We start from the raw sequence: 25798 nt of genomic DNA on the forward strand, positions 1-25798 counted from the left end.
CAGGTAGTCATAACAACAGGTAGTCATAACAGCAGGTAGTCATAACAACAGGTAGTCACAGCAAGGTAGTCATAGGTGGACATAGAACCTTTTGAAAGAAAAGTTGGGCTACAAGATGATTAGAAAACAACTTTTTGAAACAGACATAATTGCCATTCCTGGAACAGGCAGTACAGAATCATTTGTATTAGCATTACAGGTGGAACATAACCCAATCCTTGAGAGACTGAGGTTTAATCATAAACAGGAATGAGCCTAGTTTGTCTTTACAATAAGATGGCTTTTAAGCATTTATCTTCACAAACCCCGGGAATCTACCCATCTCCATTTCTCTAGTACTAGATGGGATTATAAATATGGCCCATCAGGTCTACCTTACTTTTACATGGCTCTAAGTATCCAGCTCAAGTAAGTACTTCAAGGTAAGCAGTTTTCCAACTGGGCTGTTTTTAATATATGCTAGCATAGTTAAAACTCTGGGAAAAGGTTTCCACATGACAGTTATCACAATAAAGCTTTTGGCATAACTACATAGAAACTCCCTAGCCATGTAGCACCTGTGACCTGTATAAGGATGAGTTCTATTGTCTGATAAAGAGCTCAGGACAAGGACCTAGAGAGGAAGAACTTGTAATAAGCATAAAGATAGATTCTAGTAATGGAGGATGTGAAACACTTGGGACTCCTTTCATAAGGATGGATTCTGTTCACTAAGAGACAAAGCTCAGGGTTAAAACCTAAGCAGTGCCCAGAATTGGTGGGGATCCAGGAAGGCTGGCTTCATGGAATAGCCAAAAGATCACCAGGTTGTCAGGCAGTAGTCCCTCCAGCCTTTGGGAAGCCAGGCATCAGTCATGTTCTTCCTTTGAAGAAAATAGGCCCATACATTGGACACACCTGGTTCCTCAGATGCTTTCTTTAAGCTGTGCCTCTTATAGGTCCTGGGGATTGAGGTCAGGTTGTTAAATCTGATGACAACTGACGACAACCTTTAGCCAGTGGTTACCCACTAAGCAACGTTGCCAGCCCAACTTTGATAATTTTGAAGGTTGGCTATGTGGTTGCCATGACACAAAGCAACCTTACATCTGGTATCTTCTCTCTCTCCTGATTTCCATCAGAAGTTGAGATAGTATGAGGTCCTCCCCAGATGAATCTATTTGATTCTACACTTCTCAGCCTCCACAACTGAGAAACCAAATAAACTTCTTTCCTTTTAAACTACCCAGCCTCAGGGATTCTAGGACAGCAACAGAATACGGGTTAACATGATGGTGTTAGAAAAGGTAAACATCTTTGTTTTTGTTTAATCAGCTTCTTAGTGCTGTGCCAAAATACTTAGAACACAGGGTAAGAAAGTGTGGCCCATGCCAAGGTGTACCTTAGAAATTATGCCATGCAACTGATCTGGTATAAAAGAGGTTAACTGGGGGAGAGGAGAGGAGTGGGGACTTGGGGAATGGATAGAGGCAAACAAATAGACATGCAGGCAGGCAACACAGGAGGAGAGGGGGGGGCAGCACCAGCCATGAGGGCAGAGAGAGGGACAGAGAGAGGTCTGCACAGAGATCAAAAAGAAGGAATGCTGGGGTGGCTGGTGTCCCTTTTGTCTGAACCACATACCTGGTTTACCTGGCTGTAGCAGGTGATAACATAAGCAATTGCTAAGTCCCTGAGAGCAGGCCAGTGGAATAATTGCCTATACACTAGCAGGAAGGATTTTATTTTTGGCTCATCAGACAGACTCTGTTGCTGTTGTATTCAAAATGAGGCAAAATAATAATAATAATAATAATAATAATAATAATAATAATAATAAAATAAATATATAAATAAATAAAACCACGGCAGGGAACACACTGTAGGGCAAATCTGTTCACTTCATGGTGGCCAGGAAGAGGAGGGAGGGAGGGAGAGGGAGGGGGAATGAGGACGAGGAGGAGAAAGAGGAGGAGAAGGAGGAGGAAGGGGAGGGTTCAGAGAGGAGATATCTCCTTCCAGGGCTCACCCCCATGATCATGCCTTCAACAGGACCGCCTTCGAGGGGCACCTCAGATTCAAACCACGACGTTTGCGCACTTGATCTTAGCCAAAAGGCTGAGAAGCGATACCAGGACACTTCTGTAGAAGCAACTAGAAGGCAGTTTCTGCCTCTCCTTGGGGGATGGTGTGCTGTGAAACAGGGCAGCTGGCACTGTGGCAGCCACTCTGCCACTGTGAGTTCAGAGAGACGTCGCCCGTAGTATCTCTGGGACTGAAGCCAACCCTGGTTGGAAGAGCAAACCCAACAAATCTCTCTGGGTTTTGTTTGAGTCGCTGCTGTAGAAAGCCTCACCCAGCCAGCCCCCTTTACACATCCTACGCATGGACTGAAATACTCCCCTTTATTACTGTAGCCAATTTATAGAGCTTTCCTGGGCTCCTTTGTTACTAATATGGTCTTTTTTTTCTAAGAAAAATTTTATATTCCTACCTTAAGTTTGCAGGCAGAGTATGCGATGGTTTATTATATCTGAATCGATCTGCAAATATTTTGAAGCAAACACCATCTTACTCTGTTTCTGGGCCAGAAAGAGATTTCTGCTGCTTAATGATGGTAAAAATTACATAGGAAACTGCCTTTGTTTGACATCTGAGATGTTCAGGGTTGTAAACTCCCCGCCACAGGCCTTCTCTCAGTTAGAAATGCCAATTAAGTTGAGTCAATAAATAAGGCCGCATCATCGTCTCCACACACGGAGCAGCGTTGTACTGCACCACTGAAGACACTTCCACAAATGCCTTGTTGAGGTGAATAACACAGCTTCCTGTAGACCAAGATGCTGGATCTAAGTGAATTATTTCAAGAAATTAAGTGTATTAGGATTCTCTAGAATAGAAGTTATAGAATCTATCTATCAGTCTATCAGTCTACATGTCTGTGTGTCTGTCTATCTGTCTATTCATCTATTTGTTATCTATCCATCATCTATCTGTAGCTATATTAATTTATATATCTTTATCTTATATATCTGTATCTAGATAGACAAATAGATGATAGGACTTATCACAATGACTTAGAGGCTGTGGTCCAGCTAGTTCAACAATGGCTACCTATCAACAGAAGGTCCAAGAATCCCATAGTTGTTCAGTCCACAGGACTGGATGTCTCCGTTGATCTTCAGTGACATCAACATCCTGAAGTAGGCTCTAATGCCAGTGAAGGAATGCTATTGAGAGCAAGAGCAAGCAGGATAGGCTGCTAGCAGAAGGCGTGGCCCAGACTAAAGGAGGATCTTCACATCCCAAGAGATGTGGATTAAAGGCGTATCTTCTCACTTCATAGATCCAGATTCGAAGTGGAGTCTTCCCACATCAAATGATTGAATTAAGGAAAAAAAAAATCTCTCACAGATGTGCCCAGCCATTTCAGGTTGAAGTTAGTGCCACAGGTAGTTAAGGACAACCTAGAGTAGCTGTCACACTAAGTATGCAATTATGTGTACACAGGAGGGAATGTACCAGGCTATTTTAGTGTTAGTATGGCCTAGAATCAATTCGTTTATGCTGAAAGTGACCAATAATGGGTAATTTGTTAAATTAGTTAAAACGCCGTTATGAATTGACATACGATGCAGCCATAAAATGGTGATGTTGATGCTTATTTTTACGTTTACTTCCTTTTTAATCCAGCATACTACTTAATTGAAGCATAAATAAATATAAATATAAATGCCCCTCCCCCGCAATGTCCCTCAGAGCCCGCTTCACCTGCTCTGCTTCCCCACCAGTCTCTTGTCTCTCTCTTCGGCGTTGGTAAAGTGGGTTCCTTTTCCCCAGGGAAGGGAAATCCACAGCTTGTTGCCCTTCCCCATCAGGAATATGTTGGAGAGGCAGGTGGCAAAGCCATGGCCGTTGGCATGTTTCACATGGTTATTTTTTTGACATAACACAACGTTTATAGCACAACCTCTGTTGTGTTAGAACAAAGGCACTTGTTGTATCACAGTAAGTAAAGTATGATAGCGTTTAAAATACACAGTGTAGGGCTAGAGAGGTGATCCAGCAGATCAGAAAAAAACACATATCACTCTTGCTGAGGACCCAGGTTCAGTTGTATAGATGGTTGTAACTACAACCATCTATAACTGCAGCTCCAGAACATTCAGTGCCGCCTTCTGGTACTATACTTGTGTGCATATATCCCTCCCCCACCCTCAGACTTATACTATACACATAAAAATACATCTTTATATATGATAAGTAAAGACTTTTGAGTCCTCTCTCTGTGTGCACAAATGTGTGTGTGTGTGTGTGTGTGTGTGTGTGTGTGTGTGTTCATATCCACATGTCTTTACATGCCCTGTTGAAGCCAAAGAATAATCACAGGTCTTATTCCTCAGGACCACTGTATACCTTTCTTTAAAGAAAGGGTATTTCATTGGCCTTCTGAAGCTCAAAGCTCAGTCTAGGGGAGACAGCTGGCCGTTGACACCTTCCTATCACTATCTTCCCAGATCTGAGATTATGTGCTCATGACACTCTACGTGGCCTTTGGAATAGGTTCTAGGGGTTGAACTTAGATTCTCTTACAAGACTGAGCCACCCCTCACCTAGACCCCTTTAACGGCTTTGTTTCTAACCTGTCTAAATCAAATCCCTATTGTTTATGAAGAACGTATGAATGAAACTAATTAAGAGGAAATTAGTTATAGGACACTATTGACCTACTCTAGAAACTTAAAAAGCTTAACAGCGAGTAAAGTGGGCGTGAGGTACTTTATTAATATCGTGGATATACCAGCATATTCTTGGAGATCTGTGACTTGGAGATCCCACCCGCCCTATATCCTGCTGTGGCGTCAATATTACACGGCCCCATCAAAATTAACGCAGGCGTTCGGTCCCTAATACAGCAATGTTAGGAAGTGGGAAGGTTTTAGAGATCAGAGGTCAAGCCTTTCTCAAGAGATTGGTTACTTCAAGAGTAGGTTGATAAGTTTTCTTTCAGGCATAATATTGCCATTTTAGAGTCGAGAGTACCAAGGCCTGGTAACCATGGCAACTAATTAAGACCAACTAGAGATATCTCAGTCTACAGTAATGGCCTTGGAGCTATTGACACCTGCAGGTAGATCCAGGAGAATTCATAAGACCCTTAGCTGGGTTTCCAGTTTTTATGCAGCTGCAGTGGGTCTTGGGAGATGCTAATGGAGATGATAAGGTATCTAGGAAGCAGAAGGTTAACTGAAGGGAAGACTATCATGCAGCTTTTGTGAGATCACTGTCTGTCACGGGGCGGGACTTTGTGCTGACGCAGCTGCTTTGGGGTCCCCCACACTCCTATAGGTAGCCCAGTCCCCAAGCTCTGTACATAAACCCAATTAACTCATTCGTGGGCTGAGCTGGACTTTGATGGAATAATTACTTTGGTATGTCATCTGAGTCTTATCTGTGGTGAGTGGATATTTGCTCATATCTCCCCAGGAAAAGGTAATACCCACTTTCTCATGTTTCAGCTTGTCCTTGCTGCCACTAATTGAAGTCATATCAAACCCTCACTGGTGATGGCTACCTTGCCTTGGGGCTTCTTGGCCTAGCGACTGTGAGCCAAACCCAAATATGTGTCTTTGAAAAATCACTTACACACAGCCATTCTATTATAGCAGTGGAAACCTACAAAGGCATGCCCCATCTTGTCCTTCCCAAGGGGCACATGGGACACAGCTCTTCATTGAGATGACACCAGAGTAGGATTGAACTCACAGTGCATATAGGCTTGTGTCTCACCTGAGAGCTTTCATTTCCTGTCATTATCAGTCCTGTGTTCTTGTGGGACAAGATGGAGTTTTTGTTTTTGTTTTTCCTACTTGGTGGCTGTGCAATAGTAAATAACTTAGGACATACCTGGCAAGGTCTATAAGGTGTCATCAACTGTGGCGGTTTCTCTGTGAAAAAAAATTAATGTCCCTCACAGGCTCCTGTGGAGGTGGAACACTTGGTCCTCAGCTGGTGGTGCTGATGGAGAAGTGATAAAACCACTAGAGGATGGGGCTTAGCTGGGGAAAGTGGTTTGTCCTGAGGCAGTTCTTCATGGTTAGAGGCTGGATCTACATGTCTGGTCCTAGCTCCTTCTGCTTTCTAACAGTGTCTAGAATGTAATTAGCTACTTAAATCTCAAACTGCCTCTTGAGCAACTCCCACCGCCATGATGGACTATATCCCCTCAACTGTGAGTCCTTCTTCCTTTAGGTGGTTTCTGTCAGGCGTTTGGTCACCACGAGAGCAGTCACTGAATGAAGGAAACAGAATGGGGAAGCCTTCTTGGTCCCCTCAGGTCTTGTTTGGAAATAAAGTTGGAATCTCCGTGTTTTCTCATCTCTCTGCAATCAGCAGCCCCGCACACTTCAGAACATGAGGAAGCTGGGGTGGAGGGTCATCATGTCCCTCCAGCCTCTGAGGCCCTCCTCAGGGTCTGTGGCTAACTCTTTCAGGGGTAAACACTGGGAGACCCCCCAGGGCTATCTGGATGCTGACTCATCCTCCTATTGGATGTTCCAATGGACCACATCTCTGCCTCTTTCTCCTGCTTTTCCGTGGACACACAACCCAGACACAGTGGACTCTTTTTCCATAAGCCATCGATTATACCTCTTTGGCAAGGGGCCTCCATCATCCCTCCTGCCCCCTTCGCCTGATGGCTTCATTCTGTCTGCTCCCACCATTTGATTTGATTTGATGGTGTTGCAGCATGAGGCTCCCACATCATTTCTGCCTGTTAAGCAAACATGTATTTCTGGGATGGATGTTTTTAATTGAATGAAACAGAGTCTAACGAGGGTCAGCTGTAGCCATGAATTTTTTTACGAGCCATTTGCTGAGCAGCACATCCAGTGCAGCCTTCTGTGTTTGGCCAAGAGAGTCGGGTGGAATCCTTATGGTAGCACGTGGGTCAAGGCTTCTCTGGCTTTGGTGTGCTGGGGTTTCTGGCTGTGGGCCACCCCGGTGGTGGCCTTGTGACATGCCTTATTCTCTAGGCTCCTGTTTCATTGGTATAAATAGGAAGTAATTAGCTCAATAGAGGAGTGACAGTGGCCCTGGAAGACCTCTGCTTGGCATATGTTCCGAAACTCACCTTCAAGATCCAACTGGGCAAGGAAGGAAGATCTTGTTTGTGTGTGTGTATGTGTGTGTGTACATGGACATGCATATGTATGTGAGCGTATGAAACAGGTGTGTGTCAGAAAGTAAGGTGGGAAATACTTCCTCCTCACAGTCTCCCATACACGTACATATAAAATAGGTGTGTATTTAAAATAGGTATGTCAGGAAGTGAGACTGAAATAGGTCTACATCAGGAAGTGAAGTGGGAAACCCTTTCTCCATAGTCTCAGTGTACATGTGTGTGTGTGCGCGCGCATGTGCGCGTTCACATGCACTAATATGAAATAGGTGTGTGTCAGGAAGTGAGCTGGGAGACCTACCCCCTTCATAGGCACAGTGAGTCTGAGGTCTATATTTCCAATGTAGAAGCCACTGCACATGTCTCCTGTAGCCTTAGCCACATACTTAGTGGCTCAAAACAATAGAAATGTATGCACTCACAGTTTTGCTGGAAGTCCCAGTTCAACACCTCTGGACTAAGGCCAAGGTGTCACCATTGTCACTTTCCCACTGGAGGCCGGGGAGTAGAATCGGTTCCTTGCCACTCCTTAGGTCCTGTCTCCATCATTCTGTTCTTCAAGGCCACTGCCTTCAAGTCTTGGCTTCGTCTTTGCCTCAGTTTCTTCTCCTTAAGTGTATCTATTGAATCCTCTTTTCCTTGGAACAGTGGTTCTCAACTCGTGACTTGTGACTTGTGACCCCTTTAGGGTCACATATCAGACATCCTGTATATCCTATATTTACATTACAATTCATAACAGTAGCAACATTACAGTTATGAAGTAGCAACAAAAATGATTTTATGGCCCATCCAGGATCACCACCACACAAGGAGCTTTATTAAAGGGTTGAAGCATTCGGAATGTCAGAACCACTGGCTTAGAATAACGTAGGGTTATACTCAAGGCTGTGTTAGTGACTTTTCATTACGGGGACAAACATCTGACAGGCTCAATCTAGAGAGAGAAAAGATTCATTTTGCACATAGCTTCAGAGGCCTCGGTTACCGAGGTGTGGAGGACCTAGCAGGGCCTTTCACAGCATGGCAGACAAGAATCAGAGAGCATAGCAGGAAGGGGCTGGTGGTAGCACACCCCCCCCTCCAAGGTCACGCCCCCAGTGGCCTACTTCTTGCAGCTAAGTTCCACCTCTCTCCTTGAATTTTGAGAACTTCCCAAAATAGCACCACCAAATGTTCAACACATGGGATTGTGGGGGAGAGTTTGTATTTAAACCATTAGAAGAGTCCACATGGCTCAGTCAAGACAGTCCTCCCCAGTCAAGGGCCTTCACACCACCACCCCTAGACTGACTGTTTCCACATAGGATGACTTCCACAGGCACCAAGGGTTAGGGTTACTTGCTTGGGGTGGCCATTGTCATCGTATCACAACCCACTCTTACAACCCTCAATTTTATCCTCAGCCGATACAGGTCCAAATAACCTTTCCTTTAAATTACTTTGGGTCAGGACTGTTTTAGAATTTGCTTTTAGATTTGGTATTCGATTTTTTAATATTTGCATAGACATAATGAAGAATGACAGGGACAGGACACAAGTTGAAAAGATACGATGTGTTAATGTTTCATATACATCTATATGTTGCCGGAAGATAATCTTATCTCTTTTGTGCACGTGCAAGTGTGTATGTGTGTTTTGAGGAGATGCATGTGTGTGCATGTGTGTATATATATATGGAAACTAGGGGTCAACCTCGGGTGTTGTACCACCTTGTTTTCTGAGACTGGGTCTCTCGGTATCCCAGAATGCTTCTGTGCTTCGTCATACTGGGATGACAAGCACGTGTGCTGCTTTTGACATGGATGCCGGGGTTGAACCCAGGTCCTCATGTGTGCAGACACACTTGACTGAGCTGACTGTCCAGTGTCACTTGGAAGGTAATTTTGTATAATTCTTTTTCGTTCACCTGAAGTTAGGTTTTCAGCTATCACAGGAGGGCAAGTCTGGGATTTTCCATGTGTAAAATCATGTTGACTTTCAGAAGCCTTTTGATTTTGGAATATTTTGGGTTTCCCAGTTTCAGATTAGAGATGTCCAACCTATGTCTGATGCCCGTGTCTCCGTCCAATGGTCACTTTTCTGGCTTACCAAAGACATGGCTCAGTTCTGACCTATGAGATCGGGGGCAGTCTTGCCCGTTTCTGGTAGCCTGGACCAGTTTGTAAGGCTGTCTTGCCCAATCTCATCTCTGCTAGCCCGGGACAGCTATGGGCTATAACAGGCTACTAAGGCTAGAGAGAGGTCACTGTCTGGGTAGAGGGATTTTTTGCCTAGTCCCCACTGGACCAGCCAGAGCTGCATGGCGTCTTTCATCTGGAACAGGCTTCCAGGGTTACAGAGGGGTTGTGGGCAGCGAGGATGAACAGACTCCCCCAATGCACATGCTTCTTTATTTTTAGAGCCAAGGTTTCACTTGTAACTTAGGCTAGCCTGGAACTCCAGGTAGCTCCTCCTGCCTCAGCCTCCCACGGTCTGGGATTATAGGCTTGGACCACCATACCTAGTTCCCATCGAACCCTGTCTTTTCTTCCTAGGTGCTGGTGTGTGAGCCCACAATGTTTGAAGTGATGTGACCATTTTCTAGCTATGGAGGGTGACCAGGAGAATCACAAAGAGTCTGGCCTAAAGCCCATTGTCCTGTGGCTGACTTTGTATCTTCTCTGGCTTATGCCACAGAAGATCAAGAGTTACAGTAGAGCACTGTTAACTGATCCAGGATCCCCTTTGGAAGGCTATCCCAGTCTTCGCGGACAGGCTGGCACTGGCCTGAACAGCTTTGCGGGGAGGGTGAGAGGCCCAATCTGGGTCACCAAGTCATCTCTCAGAGAATTTTCAGGCACTTTCCTCTGTCACCGCAGCTCTGAGCAGCTGCTGGCCACACCGTTTGGCCAGAGGCCACTCTGTGAGCTTCATACTTTGGTAGCCAGTGATTTGAAGAGAAAGGTAAAACCAGGGAACTTCATCTCTGTGAGGCTTTGGAGATGTCAGTGCTGTACTCCTGTTCTGGCTGTGAGTCTAGCTACTGTCCCCAGTGGTCTTGACGTTTCCATGAAATGGAGGCACGGGGAGGCTAGACTTTTCTAAAAGGTCCCAACTCAACTTAGCAGTTTAAGTCTTAATCCCATCTGGGACCCATGAGAATGTAACTCAGGCTCTTGGAGCCCTCAAAGGCTAGGCTCAGCAACCTGTGTCATTCTTCGAATTAAAGACACCAGCAGGGCCTGGGAGGTGGCTCAACAGTTAAAGAATGTATACGGCTTCTCCCTCCCCGCCCCCGCCCCCAGTTCAGTTCCCATCATTCATGTTAGGTAGGCTCACAATGTAACTGCAGCACCAGGAGTGGGGGGAGGGGGTGGGTGGGTCATGCTTCTTCTGACCTCCATAGACATGTGCACTCACACGTGTGCCTAACCCTACCCACATATATACATAATTAAAAGTAAAATGAAGTCTTTTAAGAAAGAGTGAGTCACTTCAAATCTCTTGAACCCATGTGAATAGGCAGGGGGGACACATCTCCAGCCTCGGCCCTGGGGGGAGGGAGGGAATGGAGTCAGGAGCATCATTGGGGCTTATTTAAAAAATGTTGACCTCCATATTTAGTGAGAGGAGGCAAAAGCGATAAGGCAAAGCGTGATAGGGCAGGATTTCCCACAATCCCCGCCATGCGCCATACATGGGTTTGCATCTGCACATGTGAACACTTTCCTTTGGTTTGAAAACATCCCTCTGCCCAGCATGTGTAACCTCCGTGACACCCAGGTCCACCACCCCAGGTTTCACATGGTAACCATTTCCCTGCCACGGTTCTCCGCTGGTTTCATTTGCTAAGGACCCAGAGTGACTTGGGTAGAATTATAGCTGGAATAAATGATGTATGAAATGAGAAATCTTTGTCCAGGGCCGGAAGGGGAGGAGAGAGAAGGGGGTGGGGGGAAGCAGCCTCTCACAGAAGCAATTGTTTGGAATTAGTTTCTCTACAGTCAGAAACTGCAGGGGAAAAAAAAAAAGACAGAGTCATCAGATTTGTTTGTTTGTTTGTTTGCTTGCTTCGACATTTACTGAAAAGTCAGGCCTTTGTCGATTTCCTATTGCTGCTTTCAGGCTTTCCCAGTGATGGGAAATGGATCTTGCACCAATTGAAAGCCAACTTGGGTCCAGTCCAGCCCATGACCTCTGTGCTCAGGGGTGAAGACTGGGAAAACATCAGCAAGAGATGTTTTCCAGCACTGGACCCCTCCTGCCCTTTCAGGGTGACCCTCTCTTCTACTTGCTTCTGAGTAAGCCTCATTTTCTGGTCTTCTGTGTTACTTAAAAATTTGCTATCAGGGAACTGGGGCTATCAGTCTTTTGGTAGAACGCTTGCTCCCCTAGCATCCCGAAAGCCCCGAGGTCCATCCCAGCACCACATAAAGCAGGCACGGTGGTGGTGCATACCTGTAATCCCAGCTCATAGGATGTAGTGGCAGGAGGATCAGAACCTCAAGGGCATATCAACTCTGCCTCATATCAAGTTTGAGGCCAGCCTGGGCTACGTCAACCCTGCTGCAAAAACTCAAAACCAAACGAAGAAAAATATCTGCTATCTGGGGGTGTGCCCCAGCGACACCACACTCGGCTAGCAAGCACAGTGCCTTGGGTTCCATGCCCTGCATTGAGAAATAAGCAATACAAATCCAAGAAATGGAATAAGGATAATTGCAGCAAGATGGTTCAGCAGATTCAGGTGCTTGCTGACGAACCTGAAGAGCTGATTTTGAACCCTGGGACACATACAGTAGAAGAAGAGAACCATTCTCCCAAGTTTCCTTGTCCTCTGTACATGTATGCAAGCTTGTGTACACACACACACACACACACACACACACACACACACATGACAGGGAGGTCGTTTTAAGAGTAGCGATACAGCTCACTGATAGAGCACTTCTTTCGCATGTACAACACCACGAATTCCATCCCGAATGGAATGGAATAAAAATTTGTAGACAAAGGGATTATTCAGTTGAATGGTATGAAATTGACTTCAGAGGACCAAGTCAGACCAAAGCAAGAGCTTTGTGTACAAGAGAGGAGGCTGATCTGGGGACTTGGCACAGTGATAGAACATTTGCTTGGCCTGTCAGGGCCCTGGGTTCCAGCATCTTGATAAAGATACTAAGAAAAATCCAAAGTGGGGGCTGGGCTTCCTGAGTGCTGCTAGCCATGGGTGGCATGTGGATGACTTCCTGTAGCCTCCCTGCTGGATGGGCCCAGGCTCTTTATCAGGACCCTAAACCACACATCCAAGGTAGTCACTATCATTGTTAGTGTTTCTATTGCTGCAACCCAAAAAACCACGACCAAAAAGCAAGTTGTGGAGGAAAGGGTTTATTTGGCTTACACTTGCATATAGCTGCTAATTGCCAAAGGAAGTTGGAACAGGAACTCAAAACAGGGCAGGAACCTGCTGAAGATCTGTCTTGGAACGTCATGGACTGTGCCTCCGATGTCAGCAACAAATCCAGGCCAGCCCTCAGCGGGAGCCCCCTGCCCTTGACCTGTCTGGCTATGCTTCTGAGAGGTATTTCCGAAGCCCTGCTTCAGCCGCGGTAGCTGATGGCTCACGCGGGAGAAAATGGTCAACTGAAGCCTTAGGAGGAGAAAAAGGAACGCAAGCCAGACCATGGAAGAGAACGATCCCTGTGCGTTACTATTTTTGTCTCGGTTCCATGCTCTCCGAGTGTCCTTGAGAGCGTTGCCTGAGTTCTCCATCTCCGCTCACCACTGTCCAGGCAGAACCTCTCCAGGTGCCTGCCAGGCTCAGAGAGGCTCCCCGGCCTCCCTGACAGTGTAGGGACACAATCCTAGATTCTTTTAGAGGTTAGGTGCAGAGGCCAGAAGGTAATGTTGTCAGTCACAAGAGGAATAATCAAATTGTGGGCAGATTGTGGCCTTCTTATAACTGCTATTTTGAAATAACCTCTTTGATTCTGCTTGTGACCCACATAACTTTTTAGGCTGCCAGGAAAAGGCATAACAGGCATTTATGGATTGCCTACTGTGTACCCTAACTTAAGCATATCCATTTACTTGGTCCTCCTCCCCACACTCTGCTCATTTTGAAACAAAAGACCAGTATGTAGTCCAGGCTGGCCTGAGGCTTCAAGTGCTCCTGCCTCACTTTACAGGGTGCTAGGATTACAGGTATGACCCACCATGCTCAGTTCGTTTTATTTTGCTTATTCCTCCTTTGATATGGTGTGGCCAGTGCATGTTAGTTTGTGTGCATACATGCATATGCATGTGTGTGGAGGTCTGGGGTGGATATTAGTCGTCTTCCTCAATTGCAGCCGTTTACCTGATTTTTGAAACCAGCTCTGACCCTGAACCTTGAGCTCATTTCAGCTAGGCCGGCTGGCCAACAAGCTTGAAGAGCCGGTCCCTGAGACAGAGAGCATCATGGGTATCCATCCCTCCCTGAGACAGAGAGCACCATGGGTATCCATCCCTCCCCGAGACAAAATGCATCATGGGTATCCATCCCTGAAACAGAGAGCATCATGGGTATCCATCCCTGAAACAGAGAGCATCACGGGTATCCATCCCTGAGACAGAGAGCACCATGGGTATCCATCCCTCCCTGAGACAGAGAGCATCCTGGGTATCCATCCCTAAAACAGAGAGCATCATGGGTATCCATCCCTCCCTGAGACAGAGAGCATCCTGGGTATCCATCCCGGAAACAGAGAGCATCATGGGTATCCCTACCTAGGAGTGTCTCTACCGTAACCAGTGCTGGAGTTACAGACATGTACCTTCAAGTCCTGCTTTTATGTGGGTGGTGGAGATCTGAACTCAGGTCCTTGTGCTTATGCAGCAAGACCCCCATCCACAAAGTTATCTCCCCAGCCCCCGTGTACTGTTCTAACTGTGAGGTTGGAGTAACTTCATACGCAGCAAGAGGAAACAAATGTAGAAGCTCCTTCTCTTTGTGTGTGAAATCCCGGTGATACTTTGACCTCGCATTCTCAGAAGCAGGGGAGCCTGCCCCTCAGAAACATTAGCTTAGCCAAACAGTGCCCAGACATGGTTTCACCCTGTGCCTTAGACTAGGGACTCAGACAAGCTGGGACACATGAAGAGGCTGTGGAAACAGGTTTAAAAATAACTTTACCGGCTCACACTTTGAAATTTAAGCCATCCACTCAGGAAATGCTGAGTGAAGTTCAAAAATGGACTTAAAAAAAAAAACCCAAACGTTATTATTCTTCAAGAACAAAGTGGTAAGTGATAGAGAAGTAGGAGGAAGTGGTTGTTTGTAGAGTTTATTATTAAAAATAAGTTGTCATCTTTGTCCTAGATTACATCTGAGGCCCTGGGAGTTGAGACTCACTTCTCTTATGCTGGGGTGCTTTAAAGAGAGACCCTAAATATGCTGGAATGGAAAGATGCCATCCAGTCATGAAAGCGTGACATTTTCAGTGTTTCCCCTTTGAGTCTGCCGTCTGTAAAGCTCGCCTAAGTCTTCTAGGTCCTTCTCAAGCCGTCCTTACAGTTCTGGGGAATGCTCCTGATGTCGACAGACATCTGCACACTGCCCCCCCCCCCCCCCCCCNCCNCCTTGGCCGAGCCGGGCATTATTATCAACTGTATTTCTCGTGCTTGGATTTGTTGAGGTAGGGTATCATGTAGCCCGTACCAACCTTGAAGTCTCTAGGTAGCCAGGGATGGCCTTTGAATTTCTGATCCTCCTGTCTCCACCTCCCTGGGTGCTGGGATTGCAGGAGTACACCACCATGCCTGGTTTATGGGAGGCTGGGGAGTAGCCGGTTTTGTGTATGCCAGGCAAGCACTGTCCCCACTAAGCCACATTCCAGAAGTGTCAATTACAGTTAAATCAGGTGTATGCTTAATACCAAATGCATCTTTTTTTTTTTTCCTTCTGCTTTTCCCCCAACCTTGGTTTTCAATTTATTGTTTTGGAGATGGAACACTATTGCTTGTGTGTCCTGGGCCACAGTCCTCAGCTAAGCCACACTCCCAGACCCCTAATGGGGGATTCCAGCAAGCACTCTGCCACTAGTGAGCCACAGACCTAGAAATGGATGAACCACGATGCTCTGGATTCTGACACCCCGATGGGCCAGTACTAGAGATAAGGAACATATGGTCTGTGGCGAAATGAGTAATCTCAGATTAGCTTCTGGAAATAGGATTTTAAAAAAAGTCTTCTCGAGATAGGAGTTATAAAAAGCACCACTCGTTGAAAACAGAAATCTATAGGGGCAGGCTGGCATGGAATTGTGAAAAGTTTTCAGAAAAAAAGCATTTTTTTTTTTTTTTTTAAGAATCTGTATTTGTGTTCCTACCCAGCTGGGATGGCCACTGGGCCTGCATGCTTCTAACTACCTGCTGTCTTCGTAGGATCAGAGTCACATTTCAGGTGTCCATATCATGACTCATCGGAACATATCACATCTCTGAACTAGTAATTTGCCTTTTGAGCATTTATCCTAGGGACGTCAAAGAAAAAAAAATAAAGCCACATGTGTGGTAACTCTGACTGCCTGGTTACTTTTAACACTGAGACTTTAGGAATCACCCCACCACCCCACCCCAAGGCTAGCAGGCATGGCCTAGACATTTAAATTATGATGTATCATGGGGCTGGAGAGATGGCTCAGTGTCTTAGAGCATTTACTGCTATTGCAGAGGGCCTGAATTTGGTCCCCAGTCCCTACATCCAGCACTTCACACCTACCTGTAACTCTAGCACCAGGAGGTCTGGAGTCCTCCTCTGGCCTCTGTGTACTCAAATGTACTTAAACACACTTAACCTGCCCCCAATACAAAATTAATAATAAAATCTGCAAATTATGATAGGTTGAATCAACAGACTACTGTGTGTTCGCCAGCACTATAATTATGACTTCCCTTTGAAGTATATATTTGAATTAATTGCCTTTTGTAACACAAATGAAACAAAACATAATACAATGTTTTCTCCTCTGTGGATCATATATATGTGATTTTACATACATACACATTATGGCAAGCATGTTGGCACACTTCTGCAGTACACTGGAAGGTAAGGTGGAAGGATTAAGAGTTTGTGGCCAGCCTGGGCTACGTAGTAAATTGGAGACTTGCTTGGGCTGTATAATGAGACCTGTCTGAAAGTAAAGTTAAGCAGGATGGTGTGTACTTGTAATCCTAGCATTCAGGAGACGGAGGCAGGAGGATCAGGAGTTCAAGGTCATCTTGAGCTACATAGTGAATCTGAGGCTATCCTGGACTATATATGACCCTGTCTTAAAAATCAAACAAGACAAAGAATAATAAAAAGAAACAGGCATTCAGCAATTATGTGTGTATACACATGCACACACACACATATACATGCACACATACATACACACACACACACACAAATATAAACATGCATGAGCGATCTGGAAAGAACATAATACAGAAAATGAGAATAATAGATATGCCCTGTGATGACAAGAGAAGGGATTCTGTTTTTCTAAGATTGTTTTTATTTTATTTATATGCGTTCACTGTAGCTGTCTTCAGACACACCAGAAGAGGGCATCAGATCCCATTACAGATGGTTGTGAGCTACCATGTGGTTGCTGGGAACTGAACTCAGAACCTCTGGAAGAGCACTCAGTGCTCTTAACTACTCACTCTCCAGTCTGAGATTTATTTTTATTTTTATTTTTAAAAACAGCTTCATTATTATTGAATGAAGTTATGGCTCTAAAAGTCAAATGCTGGCTTTGCTTATGAATTGCTTTTGTTTTTCTCGTCTGAAATATTGATACAATAGTAGCTTATATTATTAGTAGCCCAGTTCTCCTCCAGCCTGTGTACTTAGCCTGCACTACTTCCCTACCTTCTAGTTTGTGTTCATTTAAATTTATTATTATTATTATTATTATTATTATTATTATTATTATTATTACTACTACTACTACTACTATTGATTTGAGGTGTGTATGTGTATGTATGTGTCCTCACGTGGAGGTCAAAGGACAACTTCAAGTGTCAGTCCTCAGCCCTGTCCACCTTGCTGTTTGAAACAGTGGCCTAGAACCTGCCAAGTCATCTATGTGGGCCTGCAAGTCCCAAACTCTTGTCTCTGCGTCCCCCGCATTGGACGCGTTAGTGTACACCACGACTCCCAGCTTTTTATGTGGGGCTCGGGATTGAACTCAGACATGTACAGTGTGAACTTACTGACCGAGCTGTCTCCCCAGCCCTCCGTGCCACCTTCTTCGGCTCTGGTACTTACAGACAAGCAAGAGAGCGTAACTGCCCTGCAAGGTCACTCCAAGCAGAGCCAGGCCTTCAAACCACGTGACCTTACTCTGAAGGTTGCCACGTGTTGCTACCTCCTCGTGTGTTCTCCTTGCCCCTGGCTTAGCGGTTTCCTTCCAGATGTGCCGTCAGTATCAGAGATAACGGACATCTCCCGTGGGCCTGGCATTTAGTGACAGTCCTGCTGATCGCCATCAGCATCATCATAACGTGTGTGTAATGAAGTCATGAGAGAAAGCAGTGAAAGCGGCATTTGTGCCAGGAAGGTCACGGGCATGGCGAGTGAAGCTCAGAGCTTCTATCTCCGGGCGCGGGTCCTGCTTTGATGGATTTTAAAGGTCTATTTAGAAGTTAGAACATCTGTGACTGGGCTACTCTCCTATGGGTTAAATGTGTCTCTTGTGATGGAGATGCCTCCCTTCTGGGCCTTTAGCACACACTCTCTCACTCTCATTAAACAAGTACTTTGCATATTTATTCTTTTGTTCATTAGCATGGTGAGATGCGTGGGTGGATGCCAATTTTACCTGTTTCTATTTTTCCCCTTGTATTTTTTTTTATTGCATACCCTGCCGATGAATTAATTGTTGATTAATCGATCAGTTAATTAATTGTTGGTTTTTTTTTTTTTTCAGTATTAAGATTGAGCCCAAGGTCTTACACATGCTAGAAAAGACTCCAGTACTGAGCCACACCCTAGTCCCTCACTGGGGAATTTTAGCCACTGAACCATTCTCCAGATCCTCACTGGGGGAGTCTAGGCACGCATTCTATCTCTAAGCTACGCTCCTAGCCCCCATTTTCCTTTTATGAATTAAGGTTCCTCTTAGTTGTACTCAACCCGAATTCAGTCTGTGGCCCTTGCTCCTCTTGGACTTTCTTTCTTCCTGCCTCAGCCTACCGAGTTGCTCCTATACCAGGCCTGGCTCCACTCATGAAAATTCTTGAGTACACTCCCTCGATATCTACATATTTTCCTATTTATAAATAATATATGTCCACCATTAATGGAATACATATGAGAAACATTGAAAAGATGAAATAATGCAGGCTTAAAAAACTGGCTTTCGTCAGATTTCCTTTAACAACACAGAAGCCCTTTGTGTCCTTATTACAGTGTTGTTACCAGTCATCTTTTCAATGAAGGCCGTGTTAGTGAGTATGCTTTATTATGTTTGACAATCTTAATTCAATACCTTGTGATACAATAATCCAAATGTCTGGCTTCGGTGCACTAGGGTTTGCTTTTTATAGCAGGAATGGAACCCTCTAAAGATATATGGATCCAGATTGGGGGTGGGGGGAGGAGTTTGAAGTCCAGAGTACTAAGTAAATTATACTAGCCATGTTTTCAGCACCATGCATGCATTATACATAAATTCTGTGGAGAGTCAGCTGGGAAGACTCCTTTTCCCAGGATGCAACAATGATTGCCTTTTGATATTTCTTTTTTTTCCGATTAATTTCAACACGTTTTATTTCTCTCTGTTTGTGTGCATGCCATGTCTGTATACCTACATGCCCTTGTGTGTGCGGATACCCATACTGTCCTGGAGAGGGTGCCAGATCCCTCTGGAGCTGGAGTTACAGGCAGTTATGCTAACTAAACTCTGATGTGGATGCTAAAAACCAAACTCAGGTCCTCTGTAACAGCAGCCAGGGCTTTGAACCCCTAAGTTCTCCCTCCAGTCCTCCCACCCCCCCCCATATCAATATTTTTAACCAGTGAGTTCGAAACCTGCCAACACACTTTGTTTGAATGATATTTCAGAAGCCACACAAAAAACCCTTTCCAAGCTTCTTAAATGTGCCCCTGGGAGTTTTTAAGCGAGCCAAATTTCAGAATTTTTCGGGAATCAATCATTCATCAGTCATAGGGATGTGTTTTTTAGGACAGCTCTCTGACGGTACAGATGATGGACTGTATAACCTGCGAGCCAGATGAACCCCCTCCTCCCCTTTGGTGGTGCGTTTATCACAGGAACAGAAAGCAAACCGGGACGACGCTTTCCGCACAGCTTAATGGCGTGACTGCAATTTGCTTTTCAGCATCCCTGAAACTTTGCCCTTAAGCCCTGTTTTTATTTAAAGAAGAGAAGCCATTTCCATCAAGAGTCACACGAAATAAATCCTTTCCTCCCCGCAAAGAGATCACTTATTTATGTGTCCATTTGTTTATTCACTCGCCGATGAGTGTGTGTGTGTGTGTGTGTGTGTGTCACACACTCATGCGCACGCACACACATACACACACTCACTCCTGTATGCATGGGCATATATGAAGACCAGAGGACAGCCTTTAGATAGTGAATACTCGGCTTTTAGAGGCAGGTTCTCTCACTGGCCTAAGAGTCTCAGAGTAAAGTAGGCTGCCTTGGCCAGAGAGCCTGGACATCCTCTCTACCTTCCAAGTGCTGGCATTACAAATGTGTAGCGCCATGCCTGGCTTTTCCTTGTGGGTTCTGGGGATGGAACTCAAGCCCTCATGCTTGTGTGGCAAGCATTTGATTGGCTGCTTTATCCCCCCACCCCCCAGCCCTCTCTTGTCTTTGTTTGCTTTGTTTTGTTGAGGGTATGTGTCACCCCAGAGCCCAGGCTGGTCTCAGACTCATAGTCTTCTTTCCTGTTCAGCCCCTCGGCTGTCGGCATTCCAGATGTAAGCTGCTGTGCCTTGTACGTTAAAACCTCATTTAATTCGGTATATAAACTTTCCACAAACCTTTTGCTTGTGACCGGTCAAAAGTAGTATTTGATGTGTGTCATGGTGGAGATGGAATCTAGCAAGTGAAAGCAAAGATACCATGGGCGTCATAGCCCAACTCTCTTCCACTCTTCCTAGGGAATCTACTGCCCACTTCCTGAAGGAGTTTCCGGTTAAGGAGCACTCTGACTCGCTGTCAGGTTGTTCTCTGTGTGTGTTTGGCTGAAACTTAAGTCCTTTCTCATGTGTCTTCTGATCCCTTGCAAGCGAGCTGGGAATCTTGGAAGGGAATTAAAATGCCCATTGTTCAGTCTGGGGGGGAAAAAACTGAATGCTACTGCGATCGCATCTGCTGTGGTGTTAAATATGGCTGGAAAGAGCAGTGACTGCTTTTCTGGGTCTGTTTTGTTTGAAAATGCTGTGGTAGGCTGGGGACATGGCTCAGCGACTAAGGGCTTCTTGCCGCGCAAGTCTGAGGACCAGCATTTGGATCCCAAGGATGCACGGATCTGCTGTGTGGGCCTGACAGCGCACCTGCGGTAACCAGTCTAAACCTGTCAAATGTCAATTTGTAATCTGTAAATGTAAGATATCATCTCTTAAAAACTCATACAAGTTCGATTCTGAAACCTGCCTAGGCCCAATTCTTAGACACATGCTTCTGGCCCTCTCTGCTCCTCCCACTGCCCTGTGGATATCTTTCTGGAAGTCATCAGTATATTTCCAGTATATGGTGTTGGGGGGGGGCAACTCCCAGGAGAGTTGCTATTTGTTCTAGAAAACTGGGCACTAGATTGACCAACGAGACTCAGTTACAGATGTCTGACCAAGTCACGACTGTACTGCCAGTCTGCGAGGAAGATTCTGGGCCCAGTTTAACGCAGCAGCTTCCCTCAGACAGCACCGATAGTCATGGACTTCCGCCAAGAGACGTCTCCATTCACTGCCAGCATCGACTGTGAAAGGCAATGTCAGAGAGAGGGGTGGAATCAGAGAATGTCACATTAGTACTTTTGTCAATGTATTACCACCCGTGTCACTCACCCATCCCGCAACATATTTAAAGAACCTGGGCCAGGAAGGGGCCCAAGCCGGAGCTTCTGAGATGCAAATAGCCTGCTGCCATCTTTCTGCTGTGAAAGCTGTGATAGACAGCACATTGCACAGATGCAGTTCAAGTCTGAGGCACTAAATGTGTTCGGCAGGCAGAAACAGTTACTTGGCTTATTAGTCACGTTTTTTTTTTTTTTTTTTTCCCTTCTTGTTGTTGTCTTCATAGAATATCTTTTATTTACTATTTGACTACTTTGTGCATGTATACACTGAATCTTGATCATACCCACCCCAACTCCCCCTTCTCCCTCCAGCCAGGCACTCCACACATGTCTTTTTACCTCATTGTGGTGGTGTGAATAAGTTTGGCCCATAGGGAGTGGCACTTTTAGGAGGTGTGGCCTTGTTTTGGGAAGGGTATCACTGTGGGGAGGGGCCTTGAGACCTTCCTCCTAGCTGCCTGGTAGCCAGTTTTCTCCTGTTTTCCCTTCGGAACAGGATGTAGAACTCTCAGCTCCTCTGTCTCCATGCCTGTCTGAATCCTGCCATGCTTCCTGCCATGATGACAATGGACTGAACCTCAGAACCAGAATTCACTGCGGCAGTGGTCACTTGCACAGCATCTAAGTCTACAGCATCAGTCAACATTCTAGCCCGCACCATCTATCAGACCCAGTGGGTTATCCATACTCAAAAGAGAACATTAACAGCTATCTTAGTTAGCATTTCCGTTGCCGAAAAGAGACATCATGACCCAGACAACTCTTAAAGAGGACAACATTTAACCACCGGGGGCTGCCTTCCCGGTGTTAGAGGTTCAGTCCATTATCATCACGGCAGGAAGCACGGTGGCCTACAGGCAGACATGGTGCTGGAGAGGTAGCTGAGAGCTCTACCTTCAGATCAGCAGGCAGCAGGAAGTGAACTGGCTTGAACTTCCTGGAGAATTCAAAGCCCACCTCCCAGGGATACATTTCCTTCAACAAGGCCACACCTACCCCAATAAGTTCATACCTCATAATAGTGCCACTCCCTATGGACCAAGTATTCAAACACATGAGCCCGTGGAGACCATTCCTATTCAAACCACTTGGGGTGGTGATAGATGTCCCATTGAGGGCTGAAACTCAGTAGGCACTCTTTTTCAACACTCGAACCAGTGATGAGTCTCCGCAGACTACTGACCACTTCAGAGAGATGCTTCTCTGGCCGAGATTGGCCTCATAGCAGTAAGAGTGGCTCATGGCTGTGGCAGCAGCCGCCACGTTGGGGCTACTTGCTCACATCTTGTAAGACCAGAAAGCAGAAAGAAAAAATGAATGCTAGAATCTAGCTGGATTCCTCTGTTTTCCTTTGTGTTTCATCCAGCTCCTCGGGTGATAGAATGGTGTGGCCCACATTAAGGTGTGTGTGTGTGGAGGGAGGGGGGTCTTATGCCTTCTGTAAACATCTCTGAAACCACCCTCACAGTCATACAAAATAATTCCATAAATTCCATAGGCTTTCCTTAACGAAACCAAGTTAATAATTAAAAGGTGTCATCACATGGCCTTAACGGGGGGGGGGGGGGGGGGGGGGGGGGGGGGGGTTGGAAGGGGGGCGGTGGATCTGTGCCAGGGGTGTGATCAGGGAAGATAGGTCCTGGGTGGGAACTCAAAAGCTACTAAGATCATGCCAGCTGAAAGCCAAGCCAGCTGAAGGAATAGCGTGGTTAAGGGAACAGAGGCTGGGGAAAGACTTGATGGTGTCTGTGTAGCTCAGCATCCTCAGTTGTTCAGTCTTCCCGAGGGCTCAAGCGCGGAGTGACTGAGGTGCAGGATGAAACTAGGTCAAGTGTTTGCTGTCTTACAACCCAAGCTCTTGCACTGAGGGGTGTATATTTCCTAGTGTGTAGACAGTGCAGGACAGCCTAACCTATGAAGTAAGTTCAAGGCCAGCCTGAGCAACTTAGTATGACCCTGTCTAAAAACAAAATTTATGAAAGGGCTGGGACATATTTCAGTGGTAAAGTGTTCGCCTAGAATCCTCCCAGTGAGATGGTGTAGACATGACTCTAATGTAGAGCCTAGAATCCCCCAATGACGGGCTGGGGGTGTGGCTCAGTAGTAAAGCCCCTGCCTAGAATCCTTCAGTGAGGGGTCGGATGTGTGGCTCAGTGGTAGAGCCCCTGCCTAGAATCCCCCAGTGAGAGGCTGGGGGCGTGGCTCATTGATAGAGACCCTGCCTAGAATCTGTGGGATATGACTCAGATATAGAACATTTTAGAACAACAATGAGTTTGTTTGAAAGTATGACAACCCCCTATCCGTGTACTGCTGTAGAAATTCCTTAGATACCATCTATGCTGGGTGGCTGGCTGATCATTCCGCTTGGACACTTCTGGGCCGTTCTTTGATTAACATAGAAATTAGTTCTTTTATGTCGCTCTAAATTTGTAGCTTCCACTAGTTTTAAAAGCTGATATTTAAGGACTCTGGTATAACTCCAACTTGGGTTTTTTGGTTTTTTTTTTTGGGAAATGGGTGCAGGATATTTCAATTTAATTCATTCTACCTTCTCATTTTTCACACCAGTTGCCTTATTATTCTTAACTATTATTAAAAGGAGTGATAAAAATGTAATTAACCATCTGGGACATATTCCTGCTTCCCATTAGTCAGGGCATCTATTATAAAACCACTCCAAATTTCAGCTTTAGAAATTAAGTCTCCAAATAGGTGGATTAGCTAATGAATTTTTCTTCTTTAAAGATGACTGACTATTTTTTTTCTTCACATAAGACAGGACTTCCACTAGCCATTCATCAAAGGGAGGTAGGGGGGAAGTGGAAGTTAAAAAAAAAAAAAGGACCTAGTTGTCCATATAACATAGTGTGTAAAAGCTGTAGATTTGATATGGTTTTTATAAGGCTTTTGCACGATGCTTTGCCACTCATATTTATGGATTTAGCAGTTAACCTTGGCTTCAGGGAGATAAGTCTGTATTCATACAGAATGCTTGCTTGAGGTCCCTGGGAAATCAATATTTTTATTCATTCCCTTCTGCGGGAATAGAAAAACTGGAGATGAGGGTCTGAACAGCAGAGATGTCGGGGGCCCCTATTTATCTAATGGAGACCCTACAGTTACTTTTTAGGCTTGTTGCGGGATGCAATTGAGAAGGAATTATATCATGGACTACTGTCTAAATGCCACCTATTATGTGACTTTTCCCGTGGAGATGTAAACAAATGTCTATTTACCCCAGGTAGTACACCGATGACTGACTAAAGAAAAGCATCCAAAGCGAACCAGTGAGTGTATTTGATGCGGGGGTGGGGGTGGGGTGGGGGGGTTGCTTACAAGTGCCTTGTTGGGGGATTCTAGGCAGGTGCTCTACCAGTGAGCCATGCCCCCAGCCCCTCACTGGGGGATTCTAGTCAGGTGCTCTACCAGTGAGCCACGCCCCCAGCCCCTCACTGGGGGATTCTAGGCAGGGGCTCTACCAGTGAGCCACGCCCCCAGCCCCTCCCTGGGGGAGTCTAGGCAGGGGCTTTACCACTGAGCCACGCCCCCAGCCCCTCCCTGGGGGATTCTAGTCAGGTGCTCTACCAGTGAGCCACGCCCCCAGCCCCTCACTGGGGGATTCTAGGCAGGGGCTCTACCACTGAGCCACGCCCCCAGCCCCTCCCTGGGGGATTCCAGGCAGGTGTCCTAACACTGTGTGTCTCATCCCTAGCCTTAAAAAAAAAATAGTCTTAAGTTGCTCAGACTAGACTTGAAGTAGGTATGTAACTGAAGCAGCTCTAGAACTTTTAATCCTCCTGCCTCAGCCTCCTGAGTAGCTGATATGAAAGGCCTGAACCACCAAGACTGATTGATCATGAGAATCTGAAAAAAGACTCTCCTAGGTTAGGGTTGCCCTCAAATTCTTGTAGATTCAGACCCCAGATCCTTGCTTGTCTCTGTAGGTGCCTCCTCTGGTTTAGAACACATGACCAGGCCCCCTTGTGCTCCGAGGCTCCCACCCTGTCCTCTATGACAGGAAACACCTGGCTGTTGTCAGCTCTGTCTGAAGCTGTTTGCTGCTCCCAGGAATCCCCAAAGCACAAAGGCGAGTCATGTGTCCAGGAGGGAGCTCTTCATGCTCCAGCAACCCTTGCACGGTTTCTCATTAGCCCGATACGGTAGGATTCAAGCTCATTTTCTTTCATGAAACCTTGATAACGCTAGCTTACATGTGTTCAACAAATAAAGTTTCTATTGTTTGTGCCAAGCTCCACACTAGGCTCTGGATCTAGGGATGCCTGAAGCATGAGTCTGTCGCTTAGGAATTCTCTGTGCTCATGATAAAGACAGCTATGGGATTTTAGTAATAGTAATTTTTTTAAATTTTTATTTATTTTCTTTTAGTTTCGATAGCGCACCTCACAAAATCCACTTAACAAAGGGTTTATTTTGGCTATCGTTCTAGGGTTTACCTCATCATGGTGGAGAGAACACGGCAGCAGGAACGTGAGGCACTGGCCACATGGCATCCATAGTCTGGAAGCAGAGAGAGAGAGAGAGAGAGAGAGAGAGAGAGAGAGAGAGAGA

General features: G+C 45.8%; 1 protein-coding gene across 1 annotated transcript in view; it reads left to right on the forward strand.

The window, feature by feature from the left end:
• The window catches only part of Galnt17 (polypeptide N-acetylgalactosaminyltransferase 17), a 445148-nt gene that overhangs the window by 65410 nt on the left and 353940 nt on the right, over positions 1 to 25798 (forward strand). The gene's annotated exons all lie outside the window — the stretch shown is intronic.

Source organism: Mus pahari, chromosome 23 (genome assembly GCF_900095145.1).
Source record: "Mus pahari chromosome 23, PAHARI_EIJ_v1.1, whole genome shotgun sequence".
NCBI classification, from domain to species: Eukaryota; Metazoa; Chordata; class Mammalia; order Rodentia; family Muridae; genus Mus; species Mus pahari.